Genomic DNA, 6,000 nt, shown 5'->3' with positions numbered 1-6,000 from the left:
TTTTTATCATTATTTATTTATTTTTATTTTTATTGTATTTATTATCTTATTTATGTATTGTATTTTTGTTTTATTTATTTATTTTGTTACAAGTATAAAAAGCATACTCAAACTTTTTGGATTATCTAATGGATATTTCTCATAATTTCTTTGCTTATGCTCAGTTTTATTTATTTACTTATTTATTTATTTATTAGTATAAAAACATACCCACATTTTTGGATTATGTTTTATTGTGTGTTTGTATTTACTTAGTTTGTTAGGAGTATTTTTGGAGTAATTTTATCTCTGAATTTTTCATAGATATTTCTTTGTATTTTTATTTTATATTATGCTTTACTTTAGAAAACCTAATTCATTTTTTATTTTACTATTTATTTAAGTTTTTTTAATCTCATTGTTTTTGTTTTATTTATATTTATTTTAGTTATTTTTTATTATTTATTTATATTTTATTGTATTGTTAATTCATTTAATTTATTGTCCTATGTATTTATTTTGAAGTTCATCAAGATTTTTCTCTGAATACACAGATGTCATGGATATTTCTCTTAATTTTTCAATATAGACATAAATGGGTAATGATGGTAACCAAGATTTATTTTCTCCAAGCTAAATCACACCCCCGTATATAAAATGCCTTTGACTGTGTTTGTATCAGTGTCACTTCACTGAGATGACTCAAAACATGAATACATAAACCTACTTGTTTCATACACATTCAACACATTGTAATTGTAACCAGAGACCTGTTTCTTGAGTTTAGACTTCTTAAAGGCACACACACACACACACACACACACACACACACACACACACATACATACACACACTGCTGTGAAATACCCTGTAAACGAATCTCCAGATGTTAATGCTGTGGGATCTAGACCCGCAGTAGGTGGTTTTTCTATGATCCACGTCGTCCACTTACCACATCAGACATTCATAAATAAAGCAGGTGTGGTGTGTGGATTGAGAAAGCTGGGCGGCTTCAGCAGATGGAGATACATTCACTCTGAAAGGGAAGTGAGCAAATGGAGTTGAATGTTGATGTAAAGCACCTCATGGGGAGCCGTTTGAAAAATACAGTGGTGTCACAGTAAAAAGGTAATTCATCAAATGCACTTAAAGTCATTTAGAACCTGCACTGCTTCTCTGTTGTACTTCTCAATTTGTCATCAGAGGTTTCATGTGACCCAACAAGTAAGCTAGGTTTTTAGATTTTCCCATGGAAATTTTTAGCAGTGCTTACCTGCGCAAACCCGACCACTATGATGCTGAGATGTTGTGGGTGGTTCCAAAATACTAAATGGAAATTGTTTTGTGTACTGTAAGTGAAATTTGTCTGATACATTTCAACAGAACTGTTGTTTAATGGACATTGATGAATACAGTTGACTGGGTAATTATTGACTTGAACAGTAAATGGAGTCTTTATTTGTTTTTGCAGTTCATAATTTCAATCCAGTCACTCTGACATTAAGTGCTGCTGAGATCACATGACATCAACTCAACCAATCAATGCAATTACAAACTCAATAACACACTCACTGACTATCATTATATCACTCCATATCTATCTATCTATCTATCTATCTATCTATCTATCTATCTATCTATCTATCTATCTATCTATCTATCTATCTGTCTGTCTGTCTGTCTGTCTGTCTGTCTGTCTGTCTGTCTGTCTGTCTGTCTGTCTGTCTGTCTGTCTGTCTGTCTGTCTGTCTGTCTGTCGTATTGCTCTATTGTATCATTCTATCTATCGTTGAATCATTTTAGAGTGATAGAATGATAGATGGATGGATGGATGATAGAGCAAAAGAATGAAACAATGTTACTTAGAACGATATATAGATAGATATAATGATGCGATAAATGAATGATAGAGCGATATAATATAGGACAGATAGATGATAGAGCGATAGAATGATACAATAGATAGATGGAGTAATAGAATGATACAACAATAGAATGTTTTGATAGACTGATAAAATGATACAACTATCATCATTCTATCTATCCTGTCATTCTATCACTGTCTATCATCTATCTATTGTATCATTCTATCGCTCTTTCTATCTGTCTGTCTATCTATAGTGTCATTCTATCACTCTGTCTATTATCTATCTATCGTATCATTCTATCGCTCTATTTATTGTATCATTCTATCCCTCCTGTCTATATTTATCTATCTATTGTATCATTCTATCCGTCTATTTATCGTAACATTCTATCACTTTATTTATTTATCCTTTCATTCTATCGCTCTATTGTATTATTCTGTCACTCTGTCTATATATCAGTCGTTGTCATTCTATCTATCTATCTATCTATCTATTGTTGTATCAATCTATCTATCTGTCTCTGTCTATCTATTGATCTAGCTATTGTATCATTATATCTATAGTTGAATCATTCTAGATAGAGTGATAGAATATGGTAGATATATAGATGAATAGATAGAACGATAGATAGAGCGATATAATGATACGATAGATAGATAGATAGATGGATAGATAGATAGACAGCGATAGAATGACACGATAGAATGTTATGATAGAGCGATAAAATCTCCTTCTTTCGCTGTCTTTCTATTGTATCATTCTATCACTCTCTCTGTCTATCATATATCAATATCGCTGTTGTACCTTTCTATCTATCTGTCCATCTATCTATTTATCTATCATCTATCTATCGCTGTCTATCTATTGTATCATTCTATCACTCTGTCTATCTACTGTATATCTATCATTCTATCGCTGTCTATCTATCTATTGTATCATTCTATCACTCTATCTATCTGTCTATTTATATCTATCTATCAATCATTCTATCACTGTCTATCTATTGTATCATTCTATATCTATCTATCGCTGTCTATCTATTGTATCATTCTATAACTCTATCTATCATCTATCTATATCGCTGTTGTACCTTTCTATCTATCTATCTATCTATCTATCTATCTATCTATCTATCTATCTATCGCTGTATTGTATCATTCTATCACTCTGTCTGTCTGTCTATCTGTATCTATCTATCTATCTATCTATCTATCTATCTATCTATCTATCTATCTATCTATCTATCTATCTATCTATCTATCTATCTATCTATCTATCTATCTATCTATCTATCTATCTACCATTCTATCACTGTATATCTATCTATTGTAGCATTCTATAACTCTATCTATCTATCGCTGTCTATCTATTGTATCTATCTATCTATCTATCTATCTATCTATCTATCTATCTATCTATCTATCTATCTATCTATCTATCTATTCTATCGCTCTTTCTATCTGTCTGTGTCTGTCTATCTATAGTGTCATTCTATCACTCTGTCTATCATCTATCTATGGTATCATTCTATCGCTCTATTTATTGTATCATTCTATCCCTCCTGTCTATATTTATCTATCTATTGTATCATTCTATCACTCTATCCGTCTATTTATCGTAACATTCTATCACTTTATTTATTTATCCTTTCATTCTATCGCTCTATTGTATTATTCTGTCACTGTCTATATATCAGTCGTTGTCATTCTATCTATCTATCTATCTATCTATCTATCTATTGTTGTATCAATCTATCTATCTGTCTCTGTCTATCTATTGATCTAGCTATTGTATCATTATATCTATAGTTGAATCATTCTAGATAGAGTGATAGAATATGATAGATATATAGATGAATAGATAGAGCGATAGATAGAGCGATATAATGATACGATAGATAGATAGATAGATAGATAGATAGATAGATAGATAGACAGCGATAGAATGATACGATAGAATGTTATGATAGAGCGATAAAATCTCATTCTTTCGCTGTCTTTTTTTATTGTATCATTCTATCACTCTCTCTGTCTATCATATATCAATATCGCTGTTGTACCTTTCTATCTATCTGTCCATCTATCTATTTATCTATCATCTATCTATCGCTGTCTATCTATTGTATCATTCTATCACTCTGTCTATCTACTGTATATCTATCATTCTATCGCTGTCTATCTATCTATTGTATCATTCTATAACTCTATCTATCTGTCTATTTATATCTATCTATCAATCATTCTATCACTGTCTATCTATTGTATCATTCTATATCTATCTATCGCTGTCTATCTATTGTGTCATTCTATAACTCTATCTATCTATCTATATCGCTGTTGTACCTATCTATCTATCTATCTATCTATCTATCTATCTATCTATCTATCATCTATCTATCTATCTATCTATCTATCTATCTATCTATCTATCTATCTATCTATCTATCTATCATCTATCTATCTATCTATCTATCTATCTATCTATCTATCTATCTATCTATCTATCGCTGTATTGTATCATTCTATCACTCTGTCTGTCTGTCTATCTGTATCTATCTATCTATCTACCATTCTATCACTGTATATCTATCTATTGTAGCATTCTATAACTCTATCTATCTATCTATCTATCGCTGTCTATCTATCTATCTATCTATCTATCTATCTATCTATCTATCTATCTATCTATCTATCTATCTATCTATCTATCTATCTATCTATCTATCTATCTATCTATCTATCTATCATAGTAATTATAGTCAGTAGAAGTAAATTGCTGTGGATCGGCACTGTATCTGCATTGAGTTTCAGAGGTGAATGGGAGGATCGCATTGGGGGGGTTGGAGGAGGGGGGCAGTGGAATTCTTGAATCCTCAAATCCTGGAAGTGGGAGGTACGAAGGAAAAAAAAACCTCCTTCATATGCCTTTCGAGGGGAAGAATCGCTGCTGTGAGCGACAGAGAAAGCGCAGGACAAACACGCACATTCGCAGCAGTTTACTTCGGTTTGACTCGTAAATCTCCGTCCGCAGCGAGAGACCCGCGTGAGTTTATGAATGAAAAACTTCCTAAACAGCAAAGACGTGGAAGCTTTCTCACGGTCCCTCTACGCACCTGGACCAAAACCTTTTGTCTGGTTCAACTGGTTTAAACGTGACTCTTTTTTTTCCCTCGCTACTTTTGCAAAAAACAGGCGCGCTGCAGGACAGAAATCTGGCTTGAGTGGCTTGTTTTGATTCACTTCAGCGTGGGACATTTTCTACGGAGATCGCTTGTTTTGGAGTAATGCTTTACAAACTTAAATAACACCCACGAGAAGTGATTTTCAACCCAATCCAGAGCTCACAATAACATCCAGAGGTAAGTGTTTTAAACTTTGAGAAGAACCTTAACATTTTAAGGTTGCGTTTTATCTGTTAAGTATGTAAATTTATTTCTGTATTTTTGAAAGAAACTGTTTTGTTGTTGTTGTTGTTGTTGTTGTTGTTGTTGTTGCAAAGTCGACTTTTGCAAGTTTTATGTACACAGATCAATACTGTTGTAGCCTATATGACTGAGATGTAGAGATATAGATAGCCTATTATGTATAGTTGTGCTTTTTAAAGTAAATCATTCTCATTTCCATTGTGTTTGCACATTCATGAAGAGACAAACCTTGAATAGGTGCTCACAGCAGGAGTAGAATAAGAATGCTACATTGTGTTGCCTCAATTTGCATATCAATGAATATGAAAAGTGACCTATTTTGAGCTGTAAAACCCTAGGTGGCATTGTCTGTCCAGTGTTTATTATGGATGCATTGTGTTCCTTGAGGAAACAAACCTTTCCAGGGTGATCTGCTTCAGTGTTAATGATAAATCAGTTTTTTTTTTTTGTGATTTAACTGAGCTGATGTTCCTCAACCAACCTCTGTTGTAAACTTTAGGGGGAAAGATGCACTAGTAGTCATTCGTTTTAGTCAAGAACCATTTAAAATGAGTCAGTCCCATACTCAGGATTTTACTAATTTACCTTTGGGGCCACTTTTTGATCACAAGTGAATCTGTCAACATGTCAGCATCTCTGAGGATGACCACTTCATTCCACGAGCATTAATTTTAAAGATGATTCATAAATTAAAATGGTGTTTTTCAAAACCACAACCTCCCTCCCTGA

General features: G+C 32.7%; 1 protein-coding gene across 1 annotated transcript in view; it reads left to right on the top strand.

Annotated features, from left to right (window-relative positions):
- The first annotated feature begins 4,806 nt into the window (after nt 1–4,806).
- The window catches only part of fgfr1b (fibroblast growth factor receptor 1b), a 32,074-nt gene continuing 30,880 nt past the window's right edge, over nt 4,807–6,000 (top strand). Inside the window, exon 1 of the mRNA XM_073830239.1 lies at nt 4,807–5,205. The gene's annotated coding sequence lies outside the window, so the exon portion shown is untranslated. The remainder of the gene's footprint in view (nt 5,206–6,000) is intronic.

Source organism: Garra rufa, chromosome 23, assembly GCF_049309525.1.
Source record: "Garra rufa chromosome 23, GarRuf1.0, whole genome shotgun sequence".
In the NCBI taxonomy this organism is placed as follows: Eukaryota; Metazoa; Chordata; class Actinopteri; order Cypriniformes; family Cyprinidae; genus Garra; species Garra rufa.
Note: the sequence above shows the minus strand (reverse complement) of the source record. Positions and strands in the feature narration are given on the sequence as shown.